Source organism: Aulonocara stuartgranti (assembly GCF_965226115.1).
Source record: "Aulonocara stuartgranti genome assembly, chromosome: 20".
Classification (NCBI taxonomy): domain Eukaryota; kingdom Metazoa; phylum Chordata; class Actinopteri; order Cichliformes; family Cichlidae; genus Aulonocara; species Aulonocara stuartgranti.
In genome coordinates this window covers 10,850,540-10,861,502 of record NC_138956.1, presented here as the reverse complement: position 1 = coordinate 10,861,502, position 10,963 = coordinate 10,850,540, and the positions used below count along the sequence as shown (strand labels likewise).

The following is a 10,963-nucleotide window of genomic DNA, read 5'->3' as shown; positions in this document are numbered from 1 at the left end:
GTCCAGCTTGTTGAGGGTCTGAGAGCAAAGACGGATATCCTGGACCAGCTCTGACAAACTGTCCAGGTCTTGACTCTCCCAGGGGCCAGAGACCTGACAACCTGCAGGTTAAGCAACAAAGAATCATTTTATTTCATATCCATAATTTCCATTTTCCCCCCTATAAATATTTGACATCCAAATGTAGCCTGTTAGCTAGCGTTCAGCAATGTTTTCTGCTCCATAAAATGGAAAATTAATTCACAGCTAATCTTTTTTTTAAATCTTTAAACCACACTTCTATATTGTAATGTCTGTGTGTGTAATCATCATGTAACACCTCTGTGCATACATACTAAATGTTCAAACTTAGAAATGCGTCAAAAGGAAACGCACTGATAGCAAGAAAGAAACTGTTGCCAAGTACAACTTTGCACAGGTGATAAAAACATCAAAGAAATCCAAATTGTGAATTAGTGTGAAACGGTGAATCTAAGAATAGCTTTAGAAAAAAAAAGGAACTCCATGGAGTATCTCCAAGTTCAGACATACCTTCGAGGTTTAGAAGTGTCAGTGGTCGACGGGCCTCTCTGACAGACGCCAGGATGTTGTGAAGTCCCACTGATGTAACAGACGGATTTCCTGACAGATTCAGACTCACCAGTGTGGGACACGACGAGAGGCACCTGTGAAATAATAAGAAAAAGTCCAACAGGCCAGTAAAGAGTGACAATTTAAACAAAGGCAAAGCCCCACTAACATGAGTAATAACTGAGCCGTAGAAATGACGCCCTCACACACACACACACACACACACACACACACACACACACACACACACACACACACCTTGCCAAGGTAGCTACACTGCTGTCTGTCAGCCCATTTGCAGCCAGGCTGAGGTGGGTCAGAGAGCACTCGTCCTGCAAAAACACAAAAGTCTTAACCTGATTGCACAATTATATCTTTCGACAATAAATGACATTGCATGATTTTTGCGTGCACACCTGTGACAGGACTTTGGCGAGGTGTTCCAGTGCCGGGTAATCAGCAGGCCCTCTGCAGACAGCTGACAGGTCCACGTGTGGGAGGCAGTGGAGGGGCAGAGTCTTTAACACCAGCTCAAAGCCGGTGGAGCCCAGGGGATTGAGGGACAGGCACACTGCTTTCAAATGGCCTGTGCCTGAACGTTCAGAAGATGTAAAGTTAGTTGCAGTTTTGCTTATGGGTGGGAGTTCAGTGAAGCTTAAGGCTTCAGTCAGCTGCTTGTTAGAGAGTCACCTGTGAGCGCGCTGGCTAGCAGCAGTCGATGCTGCTGAAGGAAATGAGCAGTGAGACCTGCAGAGACCGCTTGGCTAGCACAGGGCAGCAGGACAGCAGACAGGACAGAGACTCAGACACGCCGTCCCCCAGTGGGTTCATACTGAGGTCCAGCTCCTCCAGGCACTTTGAGTGGAAACGAGCAGAAAAAGCAAATGATCACGAGAGCCAATTCTCTCTGACAGATATCATTGATATGAATCAGGTTAGCTTGTTATTAAGATCTAAGGTAGTTATTAAGACCAGAGGTACTTAAATACAGGTTAGATGGTAAACCTGGAGCTGCCACTATTGGCTAGCTGAGGCCCTTACCGGGAATGCAGGTGCACTTTAAAGCATTTACAGCCTTCTCCAGGCCGTCCCCTGTAATGCAGTTGGCAGAAATGTCCAGCAGCTGCAGACGAGGCTTGGTGAGCGTTGTGGCAATCAGCTCAGGGAGAAGGTCGTCAGACATACGGTTTCCAGAAATTCGCAGCTCCGTGAGGCTGGCCTGAAGTTTTAGGGCACGGAGGAGCGGGCCGAGGGAAGAGGCGGCCAAACCGAGACATTTGGAGTCCTGACACGGAGGAACCCCGGTCCCGAACCTCACATAGCCGGGAGACACGCTTGTTCTCATCTACAGGTAGAAAGAGATGGTACTTCATAACAGAATACAAGAATGCACATGTGTCCGTTTTATAACGCATTTCCTCTGTGTTGCTCACCCACTGCTAGACTTTGACAGGCCTTCTTGTATCGCTCAGGGAGAGGAGGGAGATCCCCACGAGCAAACGTCAGCCAGAACCCACAACACAAACCCATCAGTTATCCTGCACTGGTGCAGGAAAGTGAAGCCAAGGATTCAATCCCAAAAACTGTGATTCCTTCAGTGTCTTCTGGAAGCTGGCTCCAAAAGCAAGTCAGCATCCAGTCTGGTAATAGAAATGGTTCTAATCTTTACAGTTTCTCAGATTGTAGTTTCTCAGGCAGCTTGTTAACATAATCAGCCCTTCACCTTCTTACCAGAATCATACAGTCTAAAACCTGCACGCCTCATCTGGGTAAGAAAGATGAAGTCATTGTGGAAGGACCTAGAACCTCCATTCCTTCTATCAGTGATTTAATGAAAAGACCTCTGTGTCTATGAGAAGTCATAGCCGTCCTCTTGTCACTGTGGGTTGTTTTGTTTTTTTTAAATCCAAGATAGCAACGGTGACAACATTTGTCTTAAACACTCGTGATCAGACTTCATCAACCAATCATGGTAGTCTTCAGCATCTTTTAAATTGTCTGTGGTCCAAGTATGGTCACTTCTGGCTCTCCTCAGTGTCACCTCACCTCTTCATTTGTGTGCAGGACGGCCAGTAGCTGGTCCTGCGGGGAGAGCAGAGCGCCTTCTTTCTGCAGAGAGAGACGAGGCAGGAGGCCACATTTCTGGTAGTAACGCTGAGCTGCCTGCTCACACAGCCACGACACAGAGCAGGAGTTGGCCTCACTGGGATGCAGAGCAATGACCGGCGATTAAACAGAAATTAAAAACAAAACAACAACAACAACAAAAAAACACTATACCAATCAGATTGGGATTTATTTTTATGTACTGCTCAAACTTAAAACTTTTCACCGACCTTTGTGGAACTGGGATCAGGAAGACGTCTTCCTGAACCCGGACCCTCATTCTGATTGGTGGAGGAAGTGACGTGGGCATAGGAGCAACCAAAGTTTGAGTTGGAGGCTAGAGTAAACAAAATAAAACATTCAAGCACTGTTAAAACATCTGTATTTAATGTCGTCAACTCTTTGTAGAAAGACAAAGCAGAGTCTGTGGAGGGATCAGAAAGTCTAAACATCAGGAAAGTAAAAGTTTGTCAGGTGATGCTACAAAACACCAAGGTATAACTATATATAAGATCCGAAATGGGCGATGTCATCTTTTACTCCTGGACAAAGCCCACGGCATCCAGGCTGCAGAAATATGTAAAAACAGCTCGCCCGTTTTGATCAGCTCGCGCTCATTTACTTCCACATTCATCACTGTTCAAAATGAATCAGAAATGAAGACACATCATCTTCAAGTTATATCCCCTAGTGACACTGAATTATAGTTATTCTCTCACTGAGTGTGCATTTCCTGAATAATTCATGTGTAGTCTCACTCTGACTATCACCTTTTCACACTTGGAGTGACTTATTCACAATCACTGTGTTGTGTGTATTTCCTTAGTTAGTGTTACTCCATCCGTAACTAACAAACAGCAAAAGAGCATTCCACTTCTGACCTAAGCATGGATAAGGAGAGGTGGGGGCGGTGTGTCTGATCTCCAATCGTCATCATCTGCATCCCCAAGCTGTTCTTTCTCTGAGAGAGGCCTCTACTGGACAGGGAGGAAACTGCAGATCCTGAAAGAAAAAGGGCACAACAAGCTAGAAAAGTGGGAAAAGCACGAAAAAGAAAAACCAAACAAACCCAGTCTAATCTGCAGGCCGTGTCCGAGTTCAAATACTTGTTTTGAATTCCAGCTGCAGAAGATAAGGCAGTTTCCTCTACTCTTGGCCCAGATGAGTGTGGTAAAAAGCAAACTTACAAATCAGATGTCCTTGCAGAGCCTTAACTCCATCCTGTACATCCGATATGGACTGAAGCTGTCTGGTGAGGCTTGCTATGAACACCAGCTGCCTGATAATGTTGATGACCCACTCTTTCTGTGAGCCAGCACAGCCTGTGTGTGTGGAGGGATGTCGGGAAAAAAACAAAACAAAAAAACAATTAGCCTGAATTAGGACTAGTTGTCATCATTTTTTTTCACATAGCCACGGTTTTTTCTATGGTCTGTTTTTGGGCCATTAATGTAGTTTGGTAACAGCATTATGCTTAAAAATGTTCATCTTTTACTGTTACCTGTTGTGGATCACAAAGTTTAAAACTACTTAAAAACACACACAAACACAACAAAGTAACTCCACCGTGTGATGACGTGATCAATCCTACTTCTGGGCCCAAACTACTCTGCGTTTAATAAGGCTGTTGTGTTTTTAACATGTTTTAATGCTTTGTAACTTGTTCTATTTAATCTCAACAAGCCCCTTACAAAAAGTAAGTGATCACTGTCGGCCTCTCTCAGTTTTTATTACAACTATTCATTTTAAAGCTCAGTTTTTAAAACCTTACCATGTAACTACAGCCCAGGCAATGCAGCAGCACATTAATGACTAACCTGTATGTGGATGGATTATCTCAGTTGTTCTCTTGACTGAAGTTTGGTCCGTTTACAGCATCCTGCCATGCCACTGCATTTGTCCCTAACCATCGGGAACCCTCACCTTAATTCTTATCCAGTGGAAAAAAGTTCCCCTTCATCACTGTGTTAATGTTATGCTAACATAGCTGTTTCGCTAGTCACATAGCACATCACTATATACCAGCAAGCCAAACTTCAGTAACCCTACAAACATCACTGCTGCTTACTTTCCTGTCTTCATGTATGTCAGAAGTGATAGCAGAGCTGTGCCTTTTAATTTGTTTTAGAAATCCCTCAGTCAGAACCTGGTATATTATATTTAGACGGAAACTAGTGAGCTAACTCTCTGCTAACTTCTAACTTCAGACAGATTTTTAACTCTCAGTGATCATTTGACTTTGGGACCTGCAGTGTAGTTTGGGTCCAGACATGCTAATGACCAGACTTAAAGACCAAATTTCGGGTCACTTTTGCTGGTCCCAAGCCCCAATAAAGAAGCTAGCTTGAAGCTTGACATAAAAAACAATAATTGCTAAGAAAAGTGTAATTTGTAGTTCTAAATATATTCTAAATGCATTTAGATCGTTTTTACTCACTTTATGTCTCTTCCACGATGTTACGTCTCTCTCCTATGTTGGTTACAATTACATAAGCACTTAGCAGGACAGTGGAAAAACCCAGGGCCACAGTGATACTGAGAATTCCACGGTGTTCACTGTCTTCAGCAACCTTACGAGGGCCGGTTGAACGGCTACAGTCTTATCATACACGTGCAGTGTTCCTACAAGCCATAAGGTTACCTTGAGTGAGGAAGATGATGATTGAATGTCCGTCTGAGTCCATAGGTTGAGGTGCAAGCACATTTCTCCCATTCTCCACAGAGGGCAGTGGCGCATAGGTGTGACGTCACTAACACTTAAGTTGCCTTAGAGTGATAGCAGAAAATTGTGAGCGTTACACTTGTATGCGGCTTGACGTAGGCACACATTGGCAGGGATGTGGTTGGAACGGCTGACTAGATAAGGCCTGGTGTCCAGCTAATGAAAAAGAGCCGAAAATTGGGGTGCGGCTGCGCAGGTGTGCACTTTAAATATAGCACTTTTGCCCTGTCATTCCGGGCCGCCGAGTGGCTCATGGGAACGTGACAGGCCCTATGGCAGAGATTGAGGACAGAGGGCAGTGGTTCGAATCCCATGCGGACCATATGCTGGGGACACAAAAAAAAAATAAAAATCCCTGGCTCTGAAATTCACTTGCTACGCTTGCTAGAAGCCTACAGGCGAGCCTACAGAATGGGCTCTCTCTGCCTTTTTTTTTTTTTTTTACCCCTGTCTCAAAATCTCTTCCATCAATCAATATTGGTTGTTATGGTTGCTATGGACGCCAAACACACCATGCATTGTCGCTTTCTCAATCTCTTCTTCATGTCCGAACAAACGCTCAATTTTGCCTTCATTAACACAAATTATACATCAAAATGTAGGTATTTTTCTTGCCTTTAACAAAATGGCACTGTCATTATTGTAGGAGTTGCCGTTTTCTCGCAAATGGCCTCGAAGCAACAGTTAAAAAATGTCCACATTCAAAGTCTATGGAGACTTGAGTGAAAATGACAGCTGAAATTCTGTAACAGAGGCGTTTTCAACTCCTCATATCTCCTAGATGTATTTTTCTTTAGAGACCTGAAAACCGCCTTGATTTTTTTTTTCCTTTTTTATTAAAGCCTGCTGATTGTTACAGTGAAAGAATGATGTCGACAGTCCGTGTACTTTTGGAGTTACAGAACATTTTGTAAGACGAAGAAACGGCAGTTTTCACCTCTCAGTTGTGGTAAACGCTTGAAATATATTATAGGGCAGGCCGCGGCGTAGAGAACGCGCTTTGGGAGCGAGAGACCCAGGTTGAAATCTAGCCAGTGGCAGTATCTAATATCGTTCCCTAATTCACTTTATAATTACAAATTCTCAACACTTGAACATTCCCACGTGTGTTCTGATCAAAACAGTGCAAGAATGAGCTCTTTAGCTTTTGATTTACAACTTATCCACATTTCTTTGCGGACACTCCTGCATGTCACAAATACATTGCACAAAGCGCATCTGTGGCTGTGTACCATTCGTGGTGCGTTGGCTCCCTCTACTGGTACGCGCCTCATTCAAATGTCGCCACACATTTAAAATTGCAGGGTGTCTTTACACTGTCATAGCTCCTAGATAGATTTCTTCAGAGCTGAAAATCGCTGTGATTATTCACCATAGCCTGCTTTGTCTTACAGTGAAAGAACGATGTCAACGTATAGCATCGTTGGTTACTTTAATTATGTTTGTTTTTTTAAATCAAATCCTACAAAACAGGACCATTGTGACACAAAACCTCTCACACACTAACACAAACTCTTTATACAGATACAGAGCTTTACATGTATAAATAAGGCAGACAAAAATGCATAAAACACAAGCTATCCACAGACTGTCGGTGGACGCCATGTCACTTTATTTTGTTTTTATCTTGTTTCTTTTTGGTGTAGCCTCATTAAACAAAATGTTTATAAAAATGACCACTTTTATTATGAATTATTAGGAAATTAATAATTCATTATTAATTATTTATTATGAACACACCTGCCACCCTCAAGTAGAGGTGGCAGAGAGGAGGCACTTGGAGTTTCGGTCGAGAAAGTGTCCGTGTGACTGAGTCCTGTCCCAGCTCTGCTTCAAGGTCTGTCGGTCCAGCTTGTTGAGGGTCTGAGAGCAAAGACGGATATCCTGGACCAGCTCTGACAAACTGTCCAGGTCTTGACTCTCCCAGGGGCCAGAGACCTGACAACCTGCAGGTTAAGCAACAAAGAATCATTTTATTTCATATCCATAATTTCCATTTTCCCCCCTATAAATATTTGACATCCAAATGTAGCCTGTTAGCTAGCATTCAGCAATGTTTTCTGCTCCATAAAATGGAAAATTAATTCACAGCTAATCTTTTTTTTAAATCTTTAAACCACACTTCTATATTGTAATGTCTGTGTGTGTAATCATCATGTAACACCTCTGTGCATACATACTAAATGTTCAAACTTAGAAATGCGTCAAAAGGAAACGCACTGATAGCAAGAAAGAAACTGTTGCCAAGTACAACTTTGCACAGGTGATAAAAACATCAAAGAAATCCAAATTGTGAATTAGTGTGAAACGGTGAATCTAAGAATAGCTTTAGAAAAAAAAAGGAACTCCATGGAGTATCTCCAAGTTCAGACATACCTTCGAGGTTTAGAAGTGTCAGTGGTCGACGGGCCTCTCTGACAGACGCCAGGATGTTGTGAAGTCCCACTGATGTAACAGACGGATTTCCTGACAGATTCAGACTCACCAGTGTGGGACACGACGAGAGGCACCTGTGAAATAATAAGAAAAAGTCCAACAGGCCAGTAAAGAGTGACAATTTAAACAAAGGCAAAGCCCCACTAACATGAGTAATAACTGAGCCGTAGAAATGACGCCCTCACACACACACACACACCTCGCCAAGGTAGCTACACTGCTGTCTGTCAGCCCATTTGCAGCCAGGCTGAGGTGGGTCAGAGAGCACTCGTCCTGCAAAAACACAAAAGTCTTAACCTGATTGCACAATTATATCTTTCGACAATAAATGACATTGCATGATTTTTGCGTGCACACCTGTGACAGGACTTTGGCGAGGTGTTCCAGTGCCGGGTAATCAGCAGGCCCTCTGCAGACAGCTGACAGGTCCACGTGTGTGAGGCAGTGGAGGGGCAGAGTCTTTAACACCAGCTCAAAGCCGGTGGAGCCCAGGGGATTGAGGGACAGGCACACTGCTTTCAAATGGCCTGTGCCTGAACGTTCAGAAGATGTAAAGTTAGTTGCAGTTTTGCTTATGGATGGGAGTTCAGTGAAGCTTAAGGCTTCAGTCAGCTGCTTGTTAGAGAGTCACCTGTGAGCGCGCTGGCTAGCAGCAGTCGATGCTGCTGAAGGAAATGAGCAGTGAGACCTGCAGAGACCGCTTGGCTAGCACAGGGCAGCAGGACAGCAGACAGGACAGAGACTCAGACACGCCGTCCCCCAGTGGGTTCATACTGAGGTCCAGCTCCTCCAGGCACTTTGAGTGGAAACGAGCAGAAAAAGCAAATGATCACGAGAGCCAATTCTCTCTGACAGATATCATTGATATGAATCAGGTTAGCTTGTTATTAAGATCTAAGGTAGTTATTAAGACCAGAGGTACTTAAATACAGGTTAGATGGTAAACCTGGAGCTGCCACTATTGGCTAGCTGAGGCCCTTACCGGGAATGCAGGTGCACTCTGTCCCTTTAAAGCATTTACAGCCTTCTCCAGGCCGTCCCCTGTAATGCAGTTGGCAGAAATGTCCAGCAGCTGCAGACGAGGCATGGTGAGCGTTGTGGCAATCAGCTCAGGGAGAAGGTCGTCAGACATACGGTTTCCAGAAATTCGCAGCTCCGTGAGGCTGGCCTGAAGTTTTAGGGCACGGAGGAGCGGGCTGAGGGAAGAGGCGGCCAAACCGAGACATTTGGAGTCCTGACACGGAGGAACCCCGGTCCCGAACCTCACATAGCCGGGAGACACGCTTGTTCTCATCTACAGGTAGAAAGAGATGGTACTTCATAACAGAATACAAGAATGCACATGTGTCCGTTTTATAATGCATTTCCTCTGTGTTGCTCACCCACTGCTAGACTTTGACAGGCCTTCTTGTATCGCTCAGGGAGAGGAGGGAGATCCCCACGAGCAAACGTCAGCCAGAACCCACAACACAAACCCATCAGTTATCCTGCACTGGTGCGGGAAAGTGAAGCCAAGGATTCAATCCCAAAAACTGTGATTCCTTCAGTGTCTTCTGGAAGCTGGCTCCAAAAGCAAGTCAGCATCCAGTCTGGTAATAGAAATGGTTCTAATCTTTACAGTTTCTCAGATTGTAGTTTCTCAGGCAGCTTGTTAACATAATCAGCCCTTCACCTTCTTACCAGAATCATACAGTCTAAAACCTGCACGCCTCATCTGGGTAAGAAAGATGAAGTCATTGTGGAAGGACCTAGAACCTCCATTCCTTCTATCAGTGATTTAATGAAAAGACCTCTGTGTCTATGAGAAAGTCTATTTTATGAATTTGGGCCATACTTTGCCTAAGAAAAGGAGTATGCTCACTGGCTGACATGCAAGCTGTTTCACAGTCATAGCTGTCCTCTTGTCACTGTGGGTTTTTTTTTTTTTAAATCCAACCTCACCTCTTCATTTGTGTGCAGGACGGCCAGTAGCTGGTCCTGCGGGGAGAGCAGAGCGCCTTCTTTCTGCAGAGAGAGACGAGGCAGGAGGCCACATTTCTGGTAGTAACGCTGAGCTGCCTGCTCACACAGCCACGACACAGAGCAGGAGTTGGCCTCACTGGGATGCAGAGCAATGACCGGCGATTAAACAGAAATTAAAAACAAAACAACAACAACAACAAAAAAACACTATACCAATCAGATTGGGATTTATTTTTATGTACTGCTCAAACTTAAAACTTTTCACCGACCTTTGTGGAACTGGGATCAGGAAGACGTCTTCCTGAACCCGGACCCTCATTCTGATTGGTGGAGGAAGTGACGTGGGCATAGGAGCAACCAAAGTTTGAGTTGGAGGCTAGAGTAAACAAAATAAAACATTCAAGCACTGTTAAAACATCTGTATTTAATGTCGTCAACTCTTTGTAGAAAGACAAAGCAGAGTCTGTGGAGGGATCAGAAAGTCTAAACATCAGGAAAGTAAAAGTTTGTCAGGTGATGCTACAAAACACCAAGGTATAACTATATATAAGATCCGAAATGGGCGATGTCATCTTTTACTCCTGGACAAAGCCCACGGCATCCAGGCTGCAGAAATATGTAAAAACAGCTCGCCCGTTTTGATCAGCTCGCGCTCATTTACTTCCACATTCATCACTGTTCAAAATGAATCAGAAATGAAGACACATCATCTTCAAGTTATATCCCCTAGTGACACTGAATTATAGTTATTCTCTCACTGAGTGTGCATTTCCTGAATAATTCATGTGTAGTCTCACTCTGACTATCACCTTTTCACACTTGGAGTGACTTATTCACAATCACTGTGTTGTGTGTATTTCCTTAGTTAGTGTTACTCCATCCGTAACTAACAAACAGCAAAAGAGCATTCCACTTCTGACCTAAGCATGGATAAGGAGAGGTGGGGGCGGTGTGTCTGATCTCCAATCGTCATCATCTGCATCCCCAAGCTGTTCTTTCTCTGAGAGAGGCCTCTACTGGACAGGGAGGAAACTGCAGATCCTGAAAGAAAAAGGGCACAACAAGCTAGAAAAGTGGGAAAAGCACGAAAAAGAAAAACCAAACAAACCCAGTCTAATCTGCAGGCCGTGTCCGAGTTCAAATACTTGTTTTGAATTCCAGCTGCAG

At 44.2% G+C, this 10,963-nt stretch overlaps 1 long non-coding RNA gene across 1 annotated transcript; it reads right to left on the bottom strand.

Moving 5' to 3' along the window:
* Window positions 1-6,813: 6,813 nt before the first annotated feature.
* On the bottom strand, window positions 6,814-8,020 carry LOC309696352. The gene is made up of 2 exons (XR_014273436.1): window positions 7,775-8,020; window positions 6,814-7,344 (listed from the first exon to the last, which is right to left on the bottom strand). It is a non-coding gene; the product is annotated as an uncharacterized lncRNA (long non-coding RNA).
* Window positions 8,021-10,963: the final 2,943 nt, after the last annotated feature.